Here is a 24,533-nt window from a genome sequence, read left to right on the forward strand (position 1 = left end):
AATTTGCTACCTTGAACTGAATTTTCAATATCGCTAATCCTGGATTGGATGTTAAAGAGGCTTGCCGTAAATGCATAAATATGCCTTTAATCGTGCTGGTGTCGAAATACATTTCTGGCGTAAATTTCACGAGACCTAACATAGCAGCTTCATTAATCTGTTGCAAAGTCAAACTAGCCCACCGCTTCGTTTTTCATATCGTTCATCATAAAAAATAGTACAATTTATAATAATCAATGTAACAGGTTTCAGCCGAGAACCAATATTATGTAATGGGCAAGTATCAGGTGTTCTGTTTAACTTTCTCTGTTTTCTGTCCCTCATATCCACATAGACTGATGGCTACGACTGTATGCAAGACAACTCATAGGGGTTTAGTATTTTTTGATGATTAGCAAGCATCATGTTGTCTTGGGTTTCACCTTTGTCTGTCTTTTGTCTTTTTTCTGTCCTCCACTTACAGGTCCATGCACAAGGTTGTCAAACTGCGATTGTGATGGAATAAAAAATTCAAGGTTTCCGCCTTTGTCTTAATTAAATGTTGAGGTCTAGGTAAATAGACAGATGTTTAGGACTGTATTATGCAAAACAATAATGGACGTGTCAAGAGTTTCCCATGCTGTTGAAACAATGTGTTTTTTTCTGAACACATTTTAATTCCATTAATCACAGGTCTTTATGTTACCATTGGATTTCAGTACAAAAATCATACTCAAGTTTCATATGGTTTCATGACCTTGCTTGAGATGTCCTGACAAGTGGGGGTGTTTATGGTTTATACTACATATTAATTGTTTCTAGTCAAGATAGCATTTAATCTTTATTGAGTGTTCACTCAGGAAATTGATCCCTAGGTAAAATAATAAATTCTCATTTTGTTCATTTAAATTGCAACATAATTTTAGCAGTTAATTTAATAATTTAAATATGTTGATGTTATCAAGGTAACTAGATAAATTAGGGTAGGTTTCTCTATACTCAAGGGTGTCCAAATGCTTCTTATTGCTGCCAGTGTCAAAACTATTGTCAGTAATGTCACATACCATGCCAATTAAATAATTCATTAAAACCTAATTCATTGTTGCATATGTGCTGAAGCTGTGCCTCTAATTTGGCTGCCAATTGTCTTCTGGTTCCTTTCAAAGAAAGAGAAAACTTGGACTGGAGAACTAAATTCAAGAACAGAAGGTTTAGTGACCAAGATACTTTCAGTTTTTCAGTCCCAGGAGTATGTTGTAATGGATTTATGCAAATCTACTTTTAATGAAGCCACAAAGCAGGAAAGCTGTCACGAGAAAAGAATTTATTTTATTGTTTCTGAATGCAATTCAAAATTCAATCTTCCTGTAGTCAGCCTAAGAAAAAAGCAGTTTTTATAAGGAAGCAGAATGGTTTACACGAATCCCAAAGAGATTGTTTGTATGGCTGTATCAGCTCAAAACATTCAACGTGCAACCAAGTACCAATGTGATAAGCCTTCTGCATATTCCAAATGCAATAATTCAGATTGTGTGTATAATATTTGCAATATCCCTTATGGTTCTATTTTTCCAATTTTTTCTTAATTAGTGTTCATTAATCAATATAATTAAATGTGTCATTTGCAAAGATTCTTTTGGTTCTCCATTAATTTTCCATCGTCACTGCATTATGAAAAAGATACAACAAGCCTTAATGGTGCAAAACAGCCCAACATTTATTCTGATATAGCTTCCATTCTGCTGATGTTAGAACGTTTTGACCTTCTCCAGAGATCTTGTCTGCTCTGCAACAATAACCAACAGAGACACGCCACCTAATTAATACAGAAGAACCTAAGATAAGCTAATCAGTTTACAGACAAAACTAAGCAGTGGAAGAAAGAAACGATCAATAGAATACAATCAATAAAATGTAAATAATAGGACACAGCTGAAAACAGCTTAAAATATGAAGGAGGACAGGGGTAATATTCACACTGGAGGGCAGCAAGAAGTCACAGCACACTTTAGCGAAGGTTTGAAAGAAATTTTAATTTTGTTTGAAAAAGGCCAAAGAACATACACGAACACACTCAAGTGTTTTAAATAAAGATCTCCATAAATAGTACAATGTTGATTTTTGAAAATGGTTATACCTGTCTTTCAGTTCTGCTGAAATGTCACATACAACACGTCTGTCCCTCTGCTTCAGTGTGCAAGGTGTAAATTTAGAATGAGCACATTCATGTACGTAAATTCTACAATACCATAGAAAATGTCTCCATTTGTGTAAAATATTACTTTTAATGGAGGGTAAAGAAAAATCTAACCAGTAAGCACTGATTGAAATCAGAATTTAAAATGTCTGGTCAAGAAAACATGAGCCAATGATTTAATTTGCTAACAATGGAAATTCTCCTTCTTATATCTCTAGTTATAGAAAGAATTTCCCTCAACTGAATATACTATGAAGTGGATTATAGGATTATATTACTATTGTTGTATATTATTGTGTGTTGATCCGAACAGGAACAAATTAGTCCATGGAAATCCTTATTTTAGGAGATAAATTACAATGAAATGTAGTGAATATCATAAACATATTTAATGAATAAGGCAATTATAAAGTGTTGAGATGTTGATAGGTTTTTGGAGTATTTGTACTTTCTTATAGTGTGATACACTAAGACATATTTCCCTTTGACGTACTACCCAGAATCTGAAAGGAATGACAACACTTGAGCTCAGTGTGAAGTCCTAATGTCCCTTTCTATCAAGTACCAATGTCATCATCATCATTATTATTATTGTTGTTGTTGCTGATGATAATGAAAACAGTGGCTATCAGAAGCATTCACCTTAGACGTCATGTTTTATTGTGTCAGAATATGGAATCTTCATCTAATTTAATATTAATATTTGATTCATGATTTTAATAGACTTTAGTTTCTCAGGCCTAAAGGAAATAGAGAAGGTCTTGTTCAGCACAGATGGTGACACACAGGTTGTGTAGAAAGGTGTTTCACATTCAGAATTCCATGTTCTCTGCATTATTGCCAGAAGAGGGCACTGTGGAGGTTATAATCACTTATCTAAATACTTCTTGATTTTAGGAACTGATTTAGAAGCCTCCTCTAACTGTAAGGTATATAAGGTAATACTTAATATAAAGTATTTGGGGTTTTGTTAGGTCAAATAACATGGAAATACAGGGTTAGTTAAAATATAAGTTATACAGGGTTAGTTGTCAAGAAGTATAAATGCAAATTATTTTACTAAAGATTTTTCTCCTCCACAGATGGTGAAGGATTGGAAGATGATTGTTAGAAACTTTGATATTTATGCTTTCGTTTTAAACCTTTTTTTGTCACAGTAACCCATGTAATTAATTTGTAATAAACTGTCAAAGTTGTCGACAGCATTTTGACTAACTCTGTATACTGAGAACTTATCTTTCCCAGAACAAAATATTTCTGTACTCCCCCCAAGAGCTATAATCTGTCAACAACTGTTTTCATCAACTGTTCTGACATATTGCTATCTTATAAAAGAATGTCACCGTAGACATTATCATCAACTAAAAAGGGGGAAAAAGAATATTTTTTTGTAGGATGGAGTTGTGCTTGCAATACAGCTTTCTGTTTTTTTCTCCATAAACTAACACTTGACAAGGAACAGGTTTAATATTTTTATTTATATAATAATAAATGAATACAAATGTGAATTACAGTTCATGTGTAAGATTTTTGGATTTGAATATACTAGAACATCCTAAACACATGAAACGTTTCACAAATAAAAAAAAATATTACTAAATTTAGGACAGAAATTAATGCCAGACACGATAGTTTTGTAATATTGTAATACTATCACAAGCATAATTTCATAAGCTATTATTTGTCCTGAACAGAATGTGTGATCCCAGTCCTCACAAAGTATGTGCAGTAAACACAATAAACACTTCAATAGTAAATCCAATTCAAGCAGCTCTGGACACAATTTGGTTCTGACAAACAGGAAAGCTCCTAATTTCTTTGCTGTCTCAAAAGCAAGAATGAGTCAAATGTTCCAGAAATTAGATCTCCCCTTCTCAGTCTTTATCATGTTGTCTTGATGCCAAAATTTGGTCTTTGAAGAAGATGTATTAGTGTACGACCCAGTGGCACCTGCAGTCCTCAGAGCACATTTACTTTGGACCTGGTCTCAGATACATGCCTTAAAGGACATGTATAAAAGAAGGTTCAAGGTGTGCCTGTCAAAGGTGGGGTTGATCTGTAGAAATTTATGGGCTCCATGCTAATACCAAGCAGGTGCGTCTTAAATTATCTCCACTGTGACTTCATCGAGCAGGGCGAACTTCCAATAGACTAGAGGGATTTTCCCAGGAAGCCACATGGACAGCTTTTCCCATTTTATTTCCACCTAATAACTGCCAGAACATTTCCAGATAAACATTATTTGTGTCATATTGCTTTTCAAAATGTTTTTTTTTTCTATGTAGTGCTGGAAAAGTATATTAAGGCAATGGGAAGCATAAATATATTTGATAAATTCTGTGGAAAAAGTGAAAATAAAAACATTACCACCAAACAAATTGTAGGGAAATGAATAAGGCGACCAGTGCAATTCTGTTGTAAACATGTTTATTTGACAAACCTGCATTCTCAATACATTTGTCACTTAAAATAGCTGTATTTGCTTTAACAGCAAAATGAGAAGTTCTGTAGGCTTTTTTAACGCATAAAAGTGGAACAATCCCATGATTTGCTTTTGTTATCACTCCACTAACATCTCTTGGGCAATCTGTCATCATAGAAAACAGGTACTGCAGTCATCTTTTCATACACTGAAGAAAAAAAATGTTGAGAGATTTGACAGAACTAGTCTTCACTTTCAGCAGTCGACAAACATTTTTTTGGTATTTATTTCAGTGGGAGATAGGCCATCTGTTATTTTCAAGACTAGGCAAGTTCGGTGAAGAGAGCAGATCAACTATGAACACACTAAACCATTCTTATAAAATGGATATAGAATAATTATAAAATATCGATATCTAAAGGAAATAATATCCATTTCATTTATGACTCACTGTATTTTCTGTTATATGCACTCACTGTGATTTTCTGTTGCTTCTGCTCTAATTGTTAATTTGATGTTTACTGATTCCTCTGTAATAAACCTTGAAGGTTTTTGCTCAATCTGAATAAGAAGGGACTGGAGTGGTATGGATACCAGTCTTGTAATGCTTTGCTGCTACCGTGATATTCATTCAGGCAAAAGATTCAAGCAATGCCTTTTTCCCAGGATACCAATATAATAATAGGCATAATAAATGTTACCAAACCAGCATTACAAGCACAACTGTTCAAATTGTTCATTTACATTTTTACTCAGAATACAATAGTGCTTTCAGACAAGTCCGTTGTATTGTAGTGGTTTGTTGTATTTTAATTTTTCTGTATTAAAATTTAACATCCCCTTTCAAGCTTGTGTATAGAGTGTTGGGAGCCCTTTGTATGAAAGGGAATGCAACATTCATTCATGGAATGTTGCCGAATCTCATTTGGTGCGAAGATGTCCTGATGTAGATGTATCGTGCACATTCCAACACTACAAAACCATTCATGAGCTCTGCCATTTGTCTGCAAGATGCTGTGACTAATGGACACAGGAACGTGAGATGGTGAATGCTGGAATTTGACAGCGGTTGGTTGCATATTGTCTCAACATCTATGCAGGATTCATCCAGCCAATTCTCAAGTTCAAGTTTATTGTCACATGCACCTGTGAACAGTGAAATGCTGACTTGTGTGCTCTCCTCACATGATAAATGACATAACAGATGACATAAAAGATCACATAGCACTGACATAGAAAATCACAAACAAATGGCATCACAATCCTTGGAGACAGGAACATGGTAGCAGCTACAGTATAATTTTAACCAACATTTAGATAGCCGTTGTGTGCAAAATTCAAGTAGTGGCAGTATTTTGAGTTCAGTGCAAAAGCAGAGGAGTGTAAGTGTGGGAGGATCCCCATCTATCAAATCATGTTTGTACAGCTCTTGATATTAATAATTGTACTTGTCCTAGTTTTCCATTTATCATCACATCAAGACTGGACTGGAAATTATATATAGAAATATATATATAATATATTTATATATAGCTATAGAAAATGCTGACCAAGTCAATCAATCACATACCAATCCAAACAAGTCTGGTGATCTATGGTTTGAAGTGCTGTAGGCCTGATCCTGAACAAATTTTAATACATCAAATGACTGGGACGGCAATGTTGGGTTTTTCATGGTTTCAAAATAATGTGGTGATTTCTAAAACAAAAAGAACACAATGAAACTTAACAGCAGGGATTAGCTTAGTGCTCTTTTCTTGTCACGCTCCACAAATATCCCTTCCTGTGTTTAGTACAGGCCAGGGTTTCCTTCCTATGGACTGGAGGCTCCCAGGCCATGGAAGGCCCCTTTCTGAGTCTCTTTCTTCTCTCTCTGGAGACTCTCATAGTACAGGCAGCCTTCACCTAATGGGACGGCAATGTGGGATCACCTAGGGTACCATGGAGGGGGGCATCGCGGTCAAGAGGAAGTGAAAAAACAAATACATTTTGGGTGGGGTAAGAATAGGTGCTCTTGGAAAAAAGTGGCTTCATGTATGGAATAAAAGGGTTGTGTAAAAGAAGCTGGGAAATGTAAAGGTTTTTGAGTGGAAATGCACCATTTCAGAGATATAGTTTGAACATGATGTGACATGGGGTTATGATGTTTCTAATTCTTGAAAAAGGACACTACCCATAGCTCTGGACCCTGACTCTGTGTGGGTCCAAAGCTGTGTGGTGGTGACGGGAGTGCCATTTTGTTCATGATTATATGACACAACATTATCGTATTTAAAAGGCTGTAACTTTAAACCTAGTCTTTACAGAAAGATAAATACCACAGTAAGCTTATCTTCACTTGGAAAAAACTGTGCTACCCAGTAGTTTATTTGGGGTTGCTGACTTGTGTCCAGAAGTGGATCAACCATATGTTGATACAAGCATATTTTATCTTCAGTCTGTTATTTAGAATTAATAAGGAGTTGGACTAATTATCTAACCCTAGCATTTTATTTAGATAGCATTTTATTTTTTACTCTTTTAAAAAAACCCTGTAGAGGGCAATATTGTTTCACTGCAAAAAAAAACTGTCCCCTCTGGGATTAATTTCTCAATTCATATGCTAATCTGTTCAAAGCTTTCCATAATTCAGCAGAAAAGTAATGCTGTGAATAAAGTGAGTGGTGTGGAGATCTTGAACATCTGCAGGTATTTTGACTAGAAAATCTGTGTGTATTCACTAGGAGACAAAAAATCTTTGAGGAACCACAGGTTTTACTTGACAGATGCTGTTCTCCCATCGGGATTCCTAGTTTGCAGACAGGAATCCTGAGGGTATAATCTGGACTCCTGTAAAAATGTTAGCGGGTCCCCTGAGAGTCGTGTCTCCACTCAATTACTTAATCTACCTTGTTTTCTCTGCAGGATAACCTCCGTGGGCCTTATCTCCTGCTGAGGCTTCCTTAGTTCAAACAGGTAAGGTAGCTTTATAGGAATGTTAAAGATTATACTTCAGTAGTAACATATGTAAAGCAATTATCTGTATTTCTGTTAATATTTTATCTTGGATATCTACATTTTCCTATTGCATGAGTGTAGCAAAGTCTCATTATTGTACTTTCTCTAATGTAGAGTAAGCTTTTTTGATTTATTGCCTGTAAGTAATTATCTATTATATAATGACCATTTTGTACTATAAATCACAAATTAATTGCACATACACTGTATTGTATTCTGACTAATTGATATTTGTGCTCCTGTTTGCTTTTCAGCAATTCCTGGACTAAAATAATTTGATCCTGCTCTGCTGCTTATAAGGGGTCCTTCTAATCGGCTGTTTTTGGAAACTGACCATGTGAGGGGTGACTGGACTGTATCACAAAACGTTGCCAGTCACTAATGGCTGTGTGAGAAAGTTTAGATTAGGGCCAGTAGCCCACGCTAGGCTATTGTGCATAAAGTCTGGATTTACAAACTAATCCTGTTGCTCAGCCCATTCACATAGCCCCTTGAATGCTGTGGTATTAATAGAGGATTTTTTTAGAAACTCTGAAGCAATATGACAGTCTGCAACCAGTGAAATGGACAAATGTGGACTAAATGGTTTAACAGACAAGATAAAAAATCAGATGGATGGTGCTCTACAGATTTCATGCAGTTTTCAAAGATACAAAATTTCAAAAGAGAGAGCACACTGAATTACAGGTGCAAGTGAGAAAATATGTCAGAATCACCAAGCCAGAAGAGAATACTGTAGCAGAGGCTATAAATACGCAGCATTATAACCATAACAGAACTGTAAAAATTGAATACATAATTTGTGGGATAAAATGAGATTAATCCTAGAAGATGAAAAATAAATAATAAATGTGCTAAAAGAATATTTTATGCATGTTGTTAGAAAAGAAGATGTCAATGACATGCTTCAGGTTACAAAAGGAGCTCCACCAATTTGAGTAAACTGACATTGAACTATCTCAGTGGCTATAGTGCCTTAAAACTAATAAACCACTGCTGTCTCATGATGGATCCTCATGCCTTGAGGATGCTTAAAGAAAATAGAGATATTATAGACCTTTAACTGGGATATTTCAACTAAGTATGGCAGCTGTATTGAAACTGAAGAACAGCAAATGTAACACTATTAATAAAAAGTGGAATGAACCAGGACACTACAGACCAGTCTTTCTTCAATCATGGGAAAAGCTGTAGAAATGATAGAGATGAACTGAATGATATTTGCAAAGTAATTGTTTTTTTCAAAGGTAGCCAACATGAATTGAGAAAAACAAGCTCTTGTTTCAACTTACCGGAATTATTCAAACGAGTTACAAGGACAGTTGATTGTCATTTTAGGAGCATAGGTTCTAACTGGAACAATGTAAGCAGAGTATAGTTAGCACACAAAAGTCATTTGAAAATGATGCAGTAAGATACAGAGTTAGTGTCAAGGTAAAAATAATTATACTTTACATTTGACAAATTTAATTCACTGATGAGAAGTGCAAAGTGACCCATGCAGGAAGTAGGAACATACACTGCACATATTGCAGGTGTGATTCTGAACTGGAGGAAGCTAGAAATGTAAAGGATTTCGATGTTTATATATTATCTGGTTCATCCTAATTAAGGCAATGCAGGAAAGAAAATTAAACAGGATGCTTGGGGATATCTCTGAATATCTTGAAAAGTATATAATGTGTAGAATAAAAAAAAATCAAGAGAAGATAGGTGTAAAGCTTTATAATGCAAAAGCAATAACTCACTTGTAAACACAAACAAGATAATAGAGCCATTCAAAGAGTTCAGAGAGCAGCATAATGAATCCTGGTCTTTAGAATTGTCATATACAGACAGATTAAAGAAATAAAATCACTTCTATCTAGAACAAAGAAAATTGAGGAGAGATTTGAGCTGAGTATCCCCTAATTCTAGTGGTATAGATATGGTCAACCCAGGAGACTATTTCACACTTAGTAGTGAAAAAACAACATGGTAACGCAACCAGAATCTATACAGGAATTTGCTGAGGATGAAGAAAAGGAACCACTTCTTTACACTAGGGGTTGTGTTGACTTCCTAGCCAGATGATTGAGGTACAGGGGCTGGACTTCCTTGAGAAGCAGCAGGACAATAATCTAGATTCACTGAGTTACTAAACTATCAGATGAGCAAGATGGGCTGAAAGACTGCTTCTGATTTGTATCTTTCCTTATGTTGTTACATTCTGATCTGTACTCATGAAAATTGATACCATGTGGCTGGCATGTGCATTGAAATGAAATAACAGCACATTATTTCTGAACTGTGAGCAGTCCCCGTGGCCCTCATTTCTTCCTCTTCCCAATCCTCAGTGACACAGATGAGCAAAATATATTGAAACAGTGATAATAAGCTCTTTCACAGCTCTTCAGCAGATGGGATTCTTGTGTAATTAATGACAAGGACAGAAAAAAAGCAGCCAGAAGTTCAATAGGATGAGTTCTTTCAATAGCAAGAGCGTGGGTGTCAGGAGCTGAATAATTGAAGCTTGGCTGAAGTTTAACACCATAAAAATAAATACAACAATATATGGTAGAAGCAGCCATTCTGTCTCTTTTGTGTTGTATTTGTTTCAATGACTGCACCTTAGTAAAAGAGCAATAAAGAGCACACTTTTGCCTATGCAGTCTTTCCAGAGCTGGCTTTCCCTGCTCACCCACATTTTTTGATAGTTCCCGGCTATACAATAATACCAGTAGTGTAGTGCACTATCCTGCTATTCATCAGACGAAAAAACTGTTTTTCCACCAAATGGATTCCTTAGGCCTGTATCCCCCCTACATATTTTCCAGCCCAGATACTGTTATTTTATAATTAGTCTTGGAATATGGGTTTAAAAATATGTAAGAAATACCTAAAGTGCATCATAATGAAAGCTTGAGAGGGACATTATGAGACAAGTAAATTGTTTAGGCCCTTTTATGATGTAAGGGAAACATCTGTGTGCCTTGTGCAAATGTGAGCAGATGAAGCCTCTCTGTGACGTGAAGAACACGTAAATATTAAAGAACAGAAAAGAGTAAAAGAGTGAAGTACAAGAGGGACTAATTTACACAGGAACTGTGTTTTTGTAACAGGGCTCAGTGCGCTGGGCGAGTTACAGAAGTGACGTCACCCCGGTTTGAAAACTAGACAGTGAAACTAACTCTGCCAAGGCCGAGGGCTGTGTCTTGGGGTGTGGTGTAGTTATCTGCTGTCTTGGGAGTGGTGCTGTGCCTACTTCAAGTCTGTGCACAATAAGCATCGAATCAAGGCAGCAGAGGGATGTGTGCTTGGCACATATGGAACATTATGGAAGCCTCAGTGGACATTCTTAATTCATCATCTTGAAATCTCACCAGGAGTAGCAATCACTGGTGTTTCTGAGCCATATGAGATGGCTTGTAATCACTGTAAAATTCAGCAACTGTAAGAAATGTAAAGGGGTCACATAAAACCATGGAATTTTTCAAACCTGATCGATTGGGAACCTGTTGTTGAGTCCTTATGATCCCTGCTAAGATAAAATAACTCATTCCTGGTCCTTGATGACTACAGGTCTCAGGGTTGTTTAGGTCTTTTTAAATCTTTAACAGTTGATGACTTGTAATGAAAGCTTAGATTTGGTTTAATTGGACAAGTTTTAGTTACACTGTCCTCAGTTCCTAAGTTAATTACTTAAAGAGACCTAGAACATCTACTGGGCTTAAACCCTCATACAGTGAAGCTTGGGACTGTTGTGTTACTGTCTGATACCTGCATGAGCAAGACGGACCAAACAGTCTGGACATTTGTCTGTGAACTGTCCCTATGCAGGAAACAGTGGTGGTGGAATTAAAATGATACAAGCACTTAAAAAGCTTCAGTCCAGCAGCTTTCATGCATTTACACCCAAAATTGCTTTTCATTTAGCACACAGTATTCGTATTTTAAACAGAACAAACACAAATTTAAAACAAATGTAAGTCAATTGTTATATGAAGTAACATTTTCAGAATCCACCGAGGCTGACATTTTTTTTTCTAAATCTTCTGATGAGACAGGAAAAAAATGTAATGGTTCTCAAGACACTGTATTAGTCATCAATATTTTAAACAGTGTATGTCTCATTTGAATTCATGAGACAGAAATCCCTTAATGTAGAACAGTTCTACGACCTATTTTAGGGGGAAAAAAAACATCTGCAAAGCTTTAAAATGTCATTTAAAAATATTTCAGTATGGTTTGAGAATGATAACAATAAATGCTTCTTGTCTTTGTGTGGATACCTTACCTACTGCAAATTAATGGAAATTGAAGTCCAGGGGGATGGGAGCCTCAGATGTTGCTCACATCCCTTCAACCAACCATAAATATTAGGTTTCTAAAGCACTTATTTGCTATTTCAACTTTTACATCTCTTCCTCTACTCCATCATCACCCTCACAGCTGCTCCTTGGCTCATTCCATCTAATAGGGTGAGGGTGGGGGCTTCTGATAGCTTTGTCCTACTCGAGCTGTCATTCCCTCAGCTAAGAGGATTAGACATAATCAGCTAAGCTAATTCAGTTACTTTTTTCCATCTAAAAGGTCTAAACTACTGAATTCTTTTTTGTCAAAATAAATCTAGCCAAACTAGATTTACAGCTAACCACTACAAATATATAATCTAAACAGCACTTTGTCATTTCGGGCTGTGCGCAACATAATGCAAACTCTATGTGACTTTTCTTCATTTTTTTTTAGTTTAAATTGTTAGTTGCCATTTACAAGTGTTTAGTCTATGCAGATAATTTAAAGCTGAGTGACCTAAGGACATTCATCAGTGTTGCACTGTAAGTCTTTACTGTGAGTCGTGGTGTGATGCTAACATGGTTTCCTGGGTCAGGATGCTCAAGATTTTCTTCACAAGCTTTTAATGGGTTGGGTGTCAAATGTCAGTCTACAGATATACTAGAAGAACTAAAAAAAAACATCCAGTGCAACAACTAATCCAAACTACAGTATACTGTACTATAGTAAATATCCGTAAACAGGTAAGCATATTTTGAAAAGATTCTGTTTTTATTCATGCTGTAGTAATTTATCTAAAGCTGACATACATTACTGCAATAAAATTGAGAAACATTCAGTTATAAATCTGTGGGAGAATCTGTGGGAGATATTTTGTTCATGCTGTAAGACAATTCTATCCAATAACAATACAATTCCGTCTTTCGGGTGAGACGTTAAACCGAGGTCCTGACTCTCAGTGGTCATTAAAGATCCCCAGGCATTTCTCGATAGGAGTAGGGAGTTATCCCAGTGTCCAGGCCAAATTTCCCCCCTCGGTCTTTACTGTGGCCTCCAAATTGTCCCCCTGTATGATTGGCTTGCACTTGCCCTGCGATGGACTGGTGCCCCGTCCAGGCTGTACCCTGCCTTGCGCTCATTGCTTGCTGGGTAGGCCCTGGCTTCCCGCGACACTGTATGGTACAGTATAAAGCGATTTGACAATTGACTTGACATGACATACAATTTAATACCTAAACTGTATGCTAGGCTTGACAAAATGATTGTGAAATAACCAGAAAATAATTGTTGAGGAATGGTGGAAGGAGAACCAGGACTGAATTTGTGAGACAAGACTTGTATTAATATTTCATGTACAGTATGTGTATACTCAATGAGGTTTGTACTACCTTTACAACTACCTCACTCTAAGGAAACGGATGTAGTTAATTATGTAGCGTGTTAAACAGGTCAAAATCTAAAAGAACAGATAAAAAAAGGATGTGTTACTTCCAATACCTTGGAAGGAAACAGACATTTATTTTGGTTAACAGATGTCCCTCCGTCAAAAGTAAATGGTATAGGATTTATAAATGATTTACAACAGTAAATCATAAATAACTAAGGAGATATTTTGAGATCTTTCTGAGTATGTAGTAAGTATGAAGCACTACTCTTGTATTATATATGTAGCTGAAATAGTGTCCAGGAAACTGAGCTTTCAGAATAAAAAAAATAAATAAATATAAATGTATACATGGATTGTAGTTAAGGCTATGTTGCTGTTTAAATTTTCTCATTCTTATTGTTTTTTTTCTATTTAGTAGACAATTAACTTTATTTTACACCAGCCAGGTCAAACCTAGGTCTTTGCTATTAGGGCCAGACGATAATGAAAGGTCTGCATGACACAAATTATGACTTAACATTCCTGGACAGCCCCTCTGCACCAAAAGGGAGCTGTAGCACATGTGCTGGCCACACGCAATAGTCTCCACCACATGTCCAGACACATAGTCCAGTAAGAGAACAAAGCTGACAAGGGACCCTTTTACTTTTACACAATGTAGAGTTTTGGGAAATAAGTGACATGGGTGAACTGTCTCATATAAGCAAATCATGCTTTTGTCTCATACAGAGGGACAGCTGTGGATTTCATATATTGAAAAAGATAATTAACCAAATTGAGTGCAATATATGAGGTGATGCTGTAAATGTTTAAACTGCCAATTTTTTATGGATTTTAAATAGTTTCAGATGTGACTCTGCACTTGTAGAGCACAACACAGTTCTTCCATTTTAGTTGTGACAAGATGCATCCTGACATTGATTGTGCACATCCAAGAGGAAGTTTTCCAAGTCATTTAGCTAAATCTTTAACAAATGGATCGCTCAAGTCCTGGGTCCTAATTTACCACCATGGGCAAACTGCCCACTGATTTACATGGGACCTTTCTTGCCCTTTTTTGCTTGCAGTAGATAATGAGGCATTATGTTATCTTGTCTCTAAAAAGCACTTAGATCAGTGATGCCAGAAGTCTAGTCCTACAGGGTCACAGTTATGGGAAACAAGCAATAATAAGAACATATTCAAGAAAAGCCTTTTATTCCCCTTCACCTTTTTCCCATCAACCCCAAGAAAACATTCCAACTGTAAGACAAAAATAACTACTGTACTTTTAATTGGTCGGAATTACAATTTGTCCAAAGTCAGTAGGCGATGGACTAAAGAGATACTTCCATTTCATTTCCTTATTCCCAATAAGAGTCACAACAGCTTTCAGCCCATCCCATGGCCCCACTGCAGAGTCCACTGCAGAACACACACACACAAGTGGTAAATTAGACTAAGCCAACATGTCATTGGGAGGTGGAGCACATGGTAAAAACTCAGATGGACAAAGCAAGAAAAAACTAACTTTACGCATTGTATCACCATGAAGTATTGTCTAAAACTTTCAGGATCAGTATCTCTTGGGCTGGAGTGCATACATGATATTTATTTGACAATATATTTATAGTAGGATGTGGGTTAGCTGTGATGAATGAAATGATCCGTCTCTTGTTTAATTCCTATATTTATTCTCCTATGGAACAAATAATAGGCTTAATTCCAAGCTGAAAAGAGAAGAAAGAAAACACAACATTTTGGCCGTGAAGCACCTGACACCTGAAGAAAGGTTGTGTTTTCTTTCTTTTCTTTTCAGCATGGAATAAACCTATTACTTGTTTCTTTGCAGCCTGCGCATGCTGACACAGCTACCCACCAGAACTACTTTATTCTCCTATGTCACTTATGTTTCGAATCATCTCTTAAATCCATATTCAAATCTAAACATTTATGAAGTTATGTATCTTGAAATAACTTGATAGTTACAACTTTTAGGTTATATCTCTCTCTTTAGATACAATATGCGTATGCAGTAGTTTATCGGTACTAATCACAAGGACATTGAATTAGAAAGTCATCTGACAACATTTGATTGACATTCACCATTCTAATATGTCTAATCAGCCATTAATGCATTGACTGTTATCTCTGATGCTATCTGTCTTGTCACAGAATTCAGTGTGAGAAAGTGCAGAACATATCTTCTTCAGTAGCTTTACCAGAGTAACTGTACCATTAGATTTACCAGAACCTGAAAGGGAAAATAAAAACTTATACAAGAAGTATCTGAAGTGATGTCAATCTCAATTATTATATTTGCATGTAAATCTGAGTAGAAGTGCAACAAATATTAAAATATTTGAATATAATTGTGAGTTAAACCATTTTATTATAAAATCCCTGGAGCCCTTATGAGAAAAATAAACATCTGTTTAACTTTTCCAGTGAAGACCTCACCCTCATAGGAATCTTTACTGCATAGGCATGCTTGACACATTTGTGCAATGTGCTTCCAAATCGCACTGATCTTGTCCTTATTACAGTTTGTTTAAGACAGGGATCACAGAGCTTTTGATGAAATCTCACACTAAAAGCAGTTACTGTGCCCAAGAATTAGAGAAAGGTTTTAGATTTCTAAATAGTTTTTGATAAATTAATATTCCAATAATAACTGCTATTGAAACCATGTTCATGACAGAATGTTGTTAAAACATAACAATATTTACTGATTCTTATAATAACTGTAGCATGTTAAAATCGTTGCTTTGTTATGTACAGTATGTCTATTAATTAAGGCCAACAGACCATTTAACACAATATTTTCTTTGGCTAGTACCATTTCCATGTTAAAATCATAAATGAAGACAAACTCGGATTTCACTTTTATCACTGTATCCCTCTTCTCGTACCACTATTGCCTTTGTCCATTCTTAAGTCTTAAAGGAATGCTTCAAACCTACTCAGATCTGTATCAATACTGTCTAAATCTCACAAGAATAATGCCCAGCTAATGCCCAGAATTTGGAGAAACAAGTAACTTCTCCAAATTCAAATAGGATTACTAAACTGATAATTATTTTTTGCCACTGTTTTTTTTTTGTTGGGATAATTTGGCATTTTATCTTTCTGAAACCATGCAATAAATGAATATGCCCTTCCTCATGTAATATTATGTTATTGTAATGTTAATGTAATATGTTAATATTGTAATGTTAATATGTAATCTTAATATGTAATCTTAATATGTAATCTTAATATGTAATGTTAAGACATTATGTTCTTTCCTTAACATGATCATACAATAGAATTAAGCAATATTTTATACCATATTATGTGCATATGGGTTTCCATTTATGTCATTTATTTTTTCATTGTGAACTCAGTGTATCTTGCAACAAGAAGTTACTTAATTATCATTTCCCATCAAATTTGCTGTTTCTCTGACCTGGAAAAACTGTAAGAAAGGAATGTGTTTTTATACTTTATCAACACGAAATAATGACCTATACACTAAAGTTGGCTTTGTCTGGAGAAGAAATTTCAAATAGGTTTTATAGACAATTCTTCCAAGTTGATGAAACCATCATATAGGTATGGAGGGAGAGGAAGTATAGTCTTCAAATCAAATTGGGAAAGATGACAAAGCAGGGAAACACATTTTAAAATATTTAGAGGCTGGACAAATACTATTTCTCTTTCTCAAATATATAAAAAAGATATACTTGTAAACAATGAATAATGAGTGTTTATGCATTAAACGGATCTGTAAACCATAAAAGGGATACGTACTAAGAATGATTGTGCCCTTTCAAACCTATTCAAAACAGTAACTAAATGGAATACGAGGCAGGTTATGTTCTTTATGACAAAGGCATATATATAATATAATTGTTTATATATGTTAATAATTGTTTGCTGGCAGCAATGCTTTTACTCCTTGGCACCCTATGTTTAGAGCTTGCATTTTGTTCTCCTGTGGGCTTCCTACCAATTTGATGACAAGGTAGCTGGGCTGATCAGGTCTAAATCATCCCTGTGGTTTTGTGTGTGTGTCCTGGACTTAACTGGAGTCCTGTCCAACATACAGTTTTAACTTGCTGCCTACGTGTCCAATGAACAGCAGCCATTATATGCCAGTTGCTCAGCAGATCAGAAGAACTGGGAGGGAGGGAGGGAATTTAGGGAAGTCAGTTTGCACAAGCCCTCTGTGGAATTTATGAATCTATGAAACCAGCTTCATATGAACAGGGTCATCTTTAATAACCAACCAACCCAGACCCCAAATAATGGCACATTCTACAATACAGCATTTTCTGTCACCAAAAGGGATCATGGCTTTGGAGAGAAGAGTGCCATCTTCTGGTCCACAGACATCACTTACAGCAGCAATCTAGTTTTCCTTAAAGGGTCTCCCATGGCAGTACTGACTTTACATTCTAAAGGTTTTGGTAAAGTCCATCTTTTATGTTAGATTAATTGTTTTTCAATTTCTAGTCATATAGAGCACTGTAAAAATGTCAATAAGAATCTAAAAAGTCTTAGACACCTGAAGCTTTGTACTAAATGTTTTGCATATTTGTCCGGCTGCTATGTGTTTACGTTCTGCTATGTAGTGACTTTCCAGAAAAATGTAGCAAAGTGTCTTGGAAAGGCTTAAGAGGAGAATCCTGAGAAATGTGCATGATTCAGTAGTGTGTCGCAAATATCCAGTGAACTGTCACATAAATGTATCAGCCCTTTCCCTCTGAGTAAACAATACATTAAGAAGGGTCTCCAGAGGTCTTTGACTGTGAAAAAACCGAGCCCACCTTTGCTCCGAGCTATAATTTTATGTGATTGAGATCTGACTTGTCTTCCATTTTCCCTTTCAGAAATTGAAATGAATCTGACCATTAGTTAGGAAATCAAAGTAAATTAACCAAGAAAAAAGCAAGCAAGGAAGCACTTTAAGAAAAAAACAAACAAGTTGTAATCCATAAAATAGAACGAGCCAAATGCATTCTTTCTGCTGTGTCCAAAAATTCACTTACTTCAAGGGCATCACCAGCAAAAATAGGAGCTTCATTTCTCACACTAATGGGATTGAAAGCATTACCCAGCAACCTGCTGCTCTTTCAACTTGGATATTACATTTTTAACTGAGTGAAATCATTGCCTGAGAATCCCAAGCTATTTCATGTCAGGTTTCTCCAGTTCCGCACAACATTCTAATTAAACAGTTATGTTCTGGTATAGTACAGTATGTCTTCAAGCAAAATAAAGTATAAAGTGTATTAATGGTTTTCTATTTTGTTGCTGTTAAGTTAGGTCACAGTCTTTGTCAAAAATACTGCATTGCATGTATCAGTACCTTGTTGGATAGCCAGTTAAAACTAAACTACTACAGAGTCAGGGAAATATCCAATTTACTGGGTGTCTGCTTATAGTTTACAAAGAGGTTGTAAAACAAGACCCTTATACCTGTAACTAGAAGAATCTACTGTATAACTTTTTTTTTAACCACAAAATCTCAAAATGTAGTTTGCATTTTGATCGAGTATATACAGTAGATTTCCTGGTAGTGGAGCAATTAATAGAAATTGTTCCACTATGTAGAACAAGATGAATAATTTTACATAGCTTGTATTTATGGTATAATTTCATGTACTCTGAGCCAAATTCAGATGCTCAGGGTTACACTAGAAGAGTTTAACCACAAATAAGAACTTTAAACAAACATCCAAAAGTACTGAAATACCTGCATCTTGTGTTCACATTATTCTTTTTACACTCTTGTGCTATAGTATCAATAGGTCAAAAATAGTTTGGAATGCTGAAGGAACCCTAGATAACTCTGTGACTCCATAAACGAATATGGAAAATATTATTAATTATTAATGTCTGACACATTTGTCAATTAATATAGCTGGGTATTTTACTGGGAGCAATTGGACAGGAACACCTAGTGCACAACCCACCTGAGATATAAACACACAAAATGAGATATGAACACACAACCTTCTAATAATCGCTGCTTCACACATATTTTCATAACATGAATATGTACCGTGATTTAAGCATGTGTGAAAATGATAATCCCTGGCTTTGATATTCTAAAGTAACTCCAACATACAGACATGATAACACTGAAAGAAAAGCATAGTATTTTGGCAATAGTAGTTAATACAGCATCCCAGTGTGCCCATTGTGTTCTTAACAGAAACCAGCTGTTATGAGATCAAGGCATTCTCTGGTGACGTAAACACAAGATCAGCAAGATACAGTTCCCAAGTTCTTTAGATAACCACGCAGATTAACTCACATATGGATGGCTAGAGATGATGGTTTTGGAAAATCATATTCAACTGAATTCTAATGAGCCTGTTACAAACCACTTACAGTCTTTCATCAGTATCATCAGGGATAACTGAAAGGGCACAATCATCTCATTTTGATAACCAAACACATCATAACTCCCTGATGGCTGCTGATAAATTTTAGGAGCAAACTTCAGATATAAAACAAAATGACTAGTATGTGCAATGCAGTGAGAATTGAGAGCACAAAATCAACTATAAAAATAGAGTGGTTGCAAGCGAACATGATTATGACGGGGAAATACTAGCATCTTACCAAACATCTTACATACTGAGGCTCAGTTCGATGAAAGGTCTCCAACTTCATATTCTCTATTTTATCTGATACATGTGGGGCCAGCACATGTCATGCTGTTTTTGTTGAGATTAAATCCCTTTAAAAGTGCAAAGTCTCTTGAACTCATTTGCTAATCATTAGCATGCGAATTTAAGTTGATAATCACTCCGTAAATATTTAGCCATTGCTAAACAAATGACTTAACATGACATCTGGTAATTATTTTTAAAAAGGGGCAAACTCAATATATCAACAGTTTTTCCTGTCACCAAGCAAGTCCAAAAGCAAAGCACTAACTACATGATGCAAAAAGCAGTTAAATTATTATTGCAAGACATTATTCAATGTTTAAAATCGGCTAACCAGAGGTTTGGGACAGATTATATTTCCATCACATGGCTATCTTGTCTCTCATCCATCCCAACACAAGTTACATCTCCCATAACTGAGAAATGCTTTTTTTTATTTAAACACATTTTGCTTATTATAGAACACAATAACTGCTCCTTTGCGTTTTGTGTGATCCAGAAATCGAGCTTTTAACATCACAGTGGTTATTAATCCCTGTAGAGTCCGAATGCCACATATTAAACAAGTAACTGAAAAGTAAAATGGTAACACACTCATTGTCCAATATATTAGGAATCCCTATTGAATAATGTGTTGAGCCTCTGTAAGGGGCAGGAACAGTTTGAACAGGATATGGCATGTTTTCCTTAAGGTTTTAAAATTTGCAGCCCAATCACATTCCTTTTGCCTAACATGATCACCTTGAACTGAAGTACTGACAAGAATAACGATGAGTGGGATTGTGTCGTATGTTCCACTGGCTTCATGAAATATTGATGGGATTTAGAACTGGGGATTCTTTTGGCCAAGAATGGTGCTAGACCTTTTTGTCATGCTCCTTGAGTCATCAGCGTATTGCCTGCCACTGAGAAATCCTGTTAATTCAACAGGGGATTCCCAATATTTCAAGCGGTATGTGAGTGTGGAATTGTAATTACATTATAGAAACAAGCCTTTTTTTTTTACAATTAAATGAAAAAGAAATACTTTGGGGTATAATTCTTTGTCTAAAAATGTTGTCTGTGGAAAGATTTTTCCTTTTCATGTATTACTGTACATGTGAATCTGTCCCTCATCCCTCATTAATCATCCCCCGTTGAAGCAAAACTGAAGGTGTCTTCGCACAGCCCGTCCATTGGCTTTGATCTAATTTTTCCCCCTCTTGGATTTCTTGATGTTTTCTTAACAGGCATTTTTACACCAAACTCATTTTGAATGTTTAGTCTGCCGTCGTTTTTCACAAATGGTGTTTCCTCCTTGGCTGAAGCATGGCATTCTGAAAGGGTGCCACTGTATATCTCATCTGGACACAGTGCAGTTTGTGTGCCATCTGGCTGCCTGATGTCCAGGTCATTATGGAATAGCACTACTGTATAACAGTGTCTCAACCACAAATGATAACTGGCTTCTTACAGCATTTGTATGCAATGGTCCACCAGCACAAGTGTTGAATGGTTGAAAGAGTTTAATTTGTTTCCTTAAACCCAACTGTGGCCTTAAATGTTTAGCAGCATTGAATCCAGAAAACTCTATACTGGGAGGGAACAATTTAGAATCTATTAAAATACAGCGCAGATGTACAGTAGACAGCGGTAGTGCTTTCCTATCAATATCAATAGATGCTTAAAGCAAACAATTTGTCAATACAAGATAGAAGTTTGAAAGGGAAAACTATCAATTTTGAAAATAAAAAACACGAATGCAAACACCGGAAGTCCTGTTTTTGAGAAACATTTTACTTTTTGTCTTGCAATTTCGTGAAGATTGTGAGCAAAGTCTTGAAACATTTTTTTGGCATTTATAAAATATGTGGAAGACATGAGGAGTTTGAAACTTTGAAAGTATTTTGATTTACCTGAAAAAGATCTTTTCTATTGTTTCTATATATCATATTTTTAAACAGGATTGTAGTGTGAGTGACTGAGGTCGACACCTTGATAAACAAAGAAAGACCTTTTAATGCTCTTTAATATACAGAAGGGCTATTCCCAAACTGAATAGGTAACTCAGACATAAAACAAATGCAGGACAGTCTCTTTAGTTGCAGATCAGTTGTGGTGCGATTACAGTTTACTGCATTTTCTTCAGCAACATAGGCAACTGGATGGTTCTCCCCGATATAACAGCTGTCTCCCTGCCAATTGTCTGATGAAGAAACAGTAGCCCCTACACTATTAAAAAACGTTCATGTAAATTCGGTTTATTCATATGATATAATTAAAGTTTGGGTTGGCTCAACTGCTAAGCGGAGAGGAAAGTGTCTCTCTTAGGCTCTGTTTTTTAATTTGCCCATATCTTGTTTCTGTACATGCTGTTCCCTTTAGTTTTTCTACATACTTGAAGTAATTAAGTTAGACATTTTGTGATTTGTTCTTTCATGGAAAAGGCTTTAATCATAAATTAATAAAATATTCTGTTTCTTCTTTGCTTCATATAAGTTACAGCACATCATGTGGAAAGAATGGAAGGAGAACAAAACTCAATACACTTGTTCATGCTGAATGACAGTGCCTCAGACAAGGTTGAATAAATCAAAAACAACATTATTTCAAGCACTAAGGGGTCTTCCTTTTTGATTAGATGCTGGATTGAATCTATTAATTCAAATAGAATTTGACCTGCATTTTGTGAACTTTGTGAACTTTTCATAGCCTTTGGTTATTTGGTCTTACGGTGCAAATCAGTCACAGACAGCATACTATTATTTTAATTTTGGTTATTAACTTTAATTTAACATACATCATTCTTGGATAAAATATTCCAGAGCTTCATTCACAGTTGTGCTTGAAACAATGGAAAAGAATGGAAAATAACTCAAATGATTCACCATACTGTATACCCCTGAGTCCAGAGCATCAGCCCCATATTCCCTGCTGATGTTTTCAATGCATCATAATGGGAACAAAATACGATGTTCTGTGATGAAGACAGAACCTGGAAAAGTAATTGAAATAGAGATGCAAATTTTATATTAACTTGAACTTAACAATTCAAGGACTTTAAGCTTTCACATATACTGTACGTACAGCTACAGATCCTTCAAAAACAACTATAAAGTATATTATACAGTACTGTATATATACAGTACATTGCCTTGCAGGCTCTTAGGCCATGTTGCAGAGCTAATAGTTTCATGTATTTACAATGCGTTAAATATTCAAAGATTTGAGGCAAATGGAAGGTGGGAGAGCCTTTGATGGTCAAATTAGATTTATTCTTTAATAGGAATTCTCTTACTTTTTCTGCTGTTTCTTGCTGCCTGTAGTAAGTTTAAAGAACGATTGTCTGTATAAGGTAAGAATAGACTTGGCCACGAAAACCTACAGTAGTTAGCTGGGTCCAAAAAGTTTGAAATTGGTTACAATGAAGAGGATGTAATATATTTCTCTGAGGTATTCTTCTTTACTGCATGTCAGCCACAGGGGAAATTAACGTACGTTAAGATGGCAATAACGGACCAAAGACCCCCATTGCGTGGTATTTTGGTCTTTTTCAGGTTTTGTGCAGTGCTTTTGTATGAACATTTAAAACAAAAGAAGAAATAAATATATATCTAATGCTATTTAAGCACTTTTAGTACTATACAGGTACAGTACCAAGCACTGAATATCCAGCTCTATATGCAGGAGCTTGTATGTCTTAAAACAATCAACATCACAGACTACTTTGTAAAGACACGAGTGATTCCATCACTGGTAAGGGAAACTGGTATTATATTGCAAAGAAAATGCTATTCACTCCTTCAATCACTTGCACTGCCTCCTTATTTACTGGCTGCTTAATTATACCAGGATTCATGTCAAGACTTCTGTTCTCCTTCTTCACAATACTCCTCTATGATGCCAGTTCTCCATGTGAGCCTATACCCCTTCCTGCTTTCTCTGTTCCTCCTCCACTGAGCAGCTAAGCATGCCTTCTTTTTACTCCCACCCTCTCTAGTGCTGGCTTATTTTCCTCCCTAAGCCCCACGCAGTTTATCCTCAGGACTAAACCACCCCTTAGCACAACTTCCCAAGACTTAACTGTACAGAACAGGGTAGGTACAAACCAGGGCTACTCAGCCTGCCTCCCTTCCAGTCTGCCGCAGTACTTTAATGCAACATTGCTTTTTTGATCATTCAATAAAGAGCTAATACAATGGGATGTATCAGAAGGAACAGTTCACAACTGAGAAGGCTCAAATTAGGCCATATTTGTAGCTTTTGTTTTACATAGAGAAATAATTATTACTCATTGTATTCATTTTCAGTCATTAGTAAATATAACAATTAAAGTCATGGAATACGTTAAACATTTGTCCAAGGGTGGCACTCTGTATCTGCTTGTAGCAATGTTTATAAAATTATTTTGCCTCCTTGTGGCTGTTCTTAACTTTAACAGTTAAAGAGATGGTTACAAAATCACGAATGGATCATGGGAATTATTAAAGCTTGCATTCACCTCAAATAAAATCTGTTATAATGTCATGGCTGTACGTCCTGCTGTTAAACTCCACAGACGCCCCCTGCAGAATCCATTTCTGGCTTCTGTACATATTTGTGTAGCCATAAATTTTGACTGTGGGTTTCCGGACCATTTTATAATATTATAAA

Source organism: Lepisosteus oculatus, chromosome 5 (genome assembly GCF_040954835.1).
Source record: "Lepisosteus oculatus isolate fLepOcu1 chromosome 5, fLepOcu1.hap2, whole genome shotgun sequence".
NCBI lineage: Eukaryota > Metazoa > Chordata > Actinopteri > Semionotiformes > Lepisosteidae > Lepisosteus > Lepisosteus oculatus.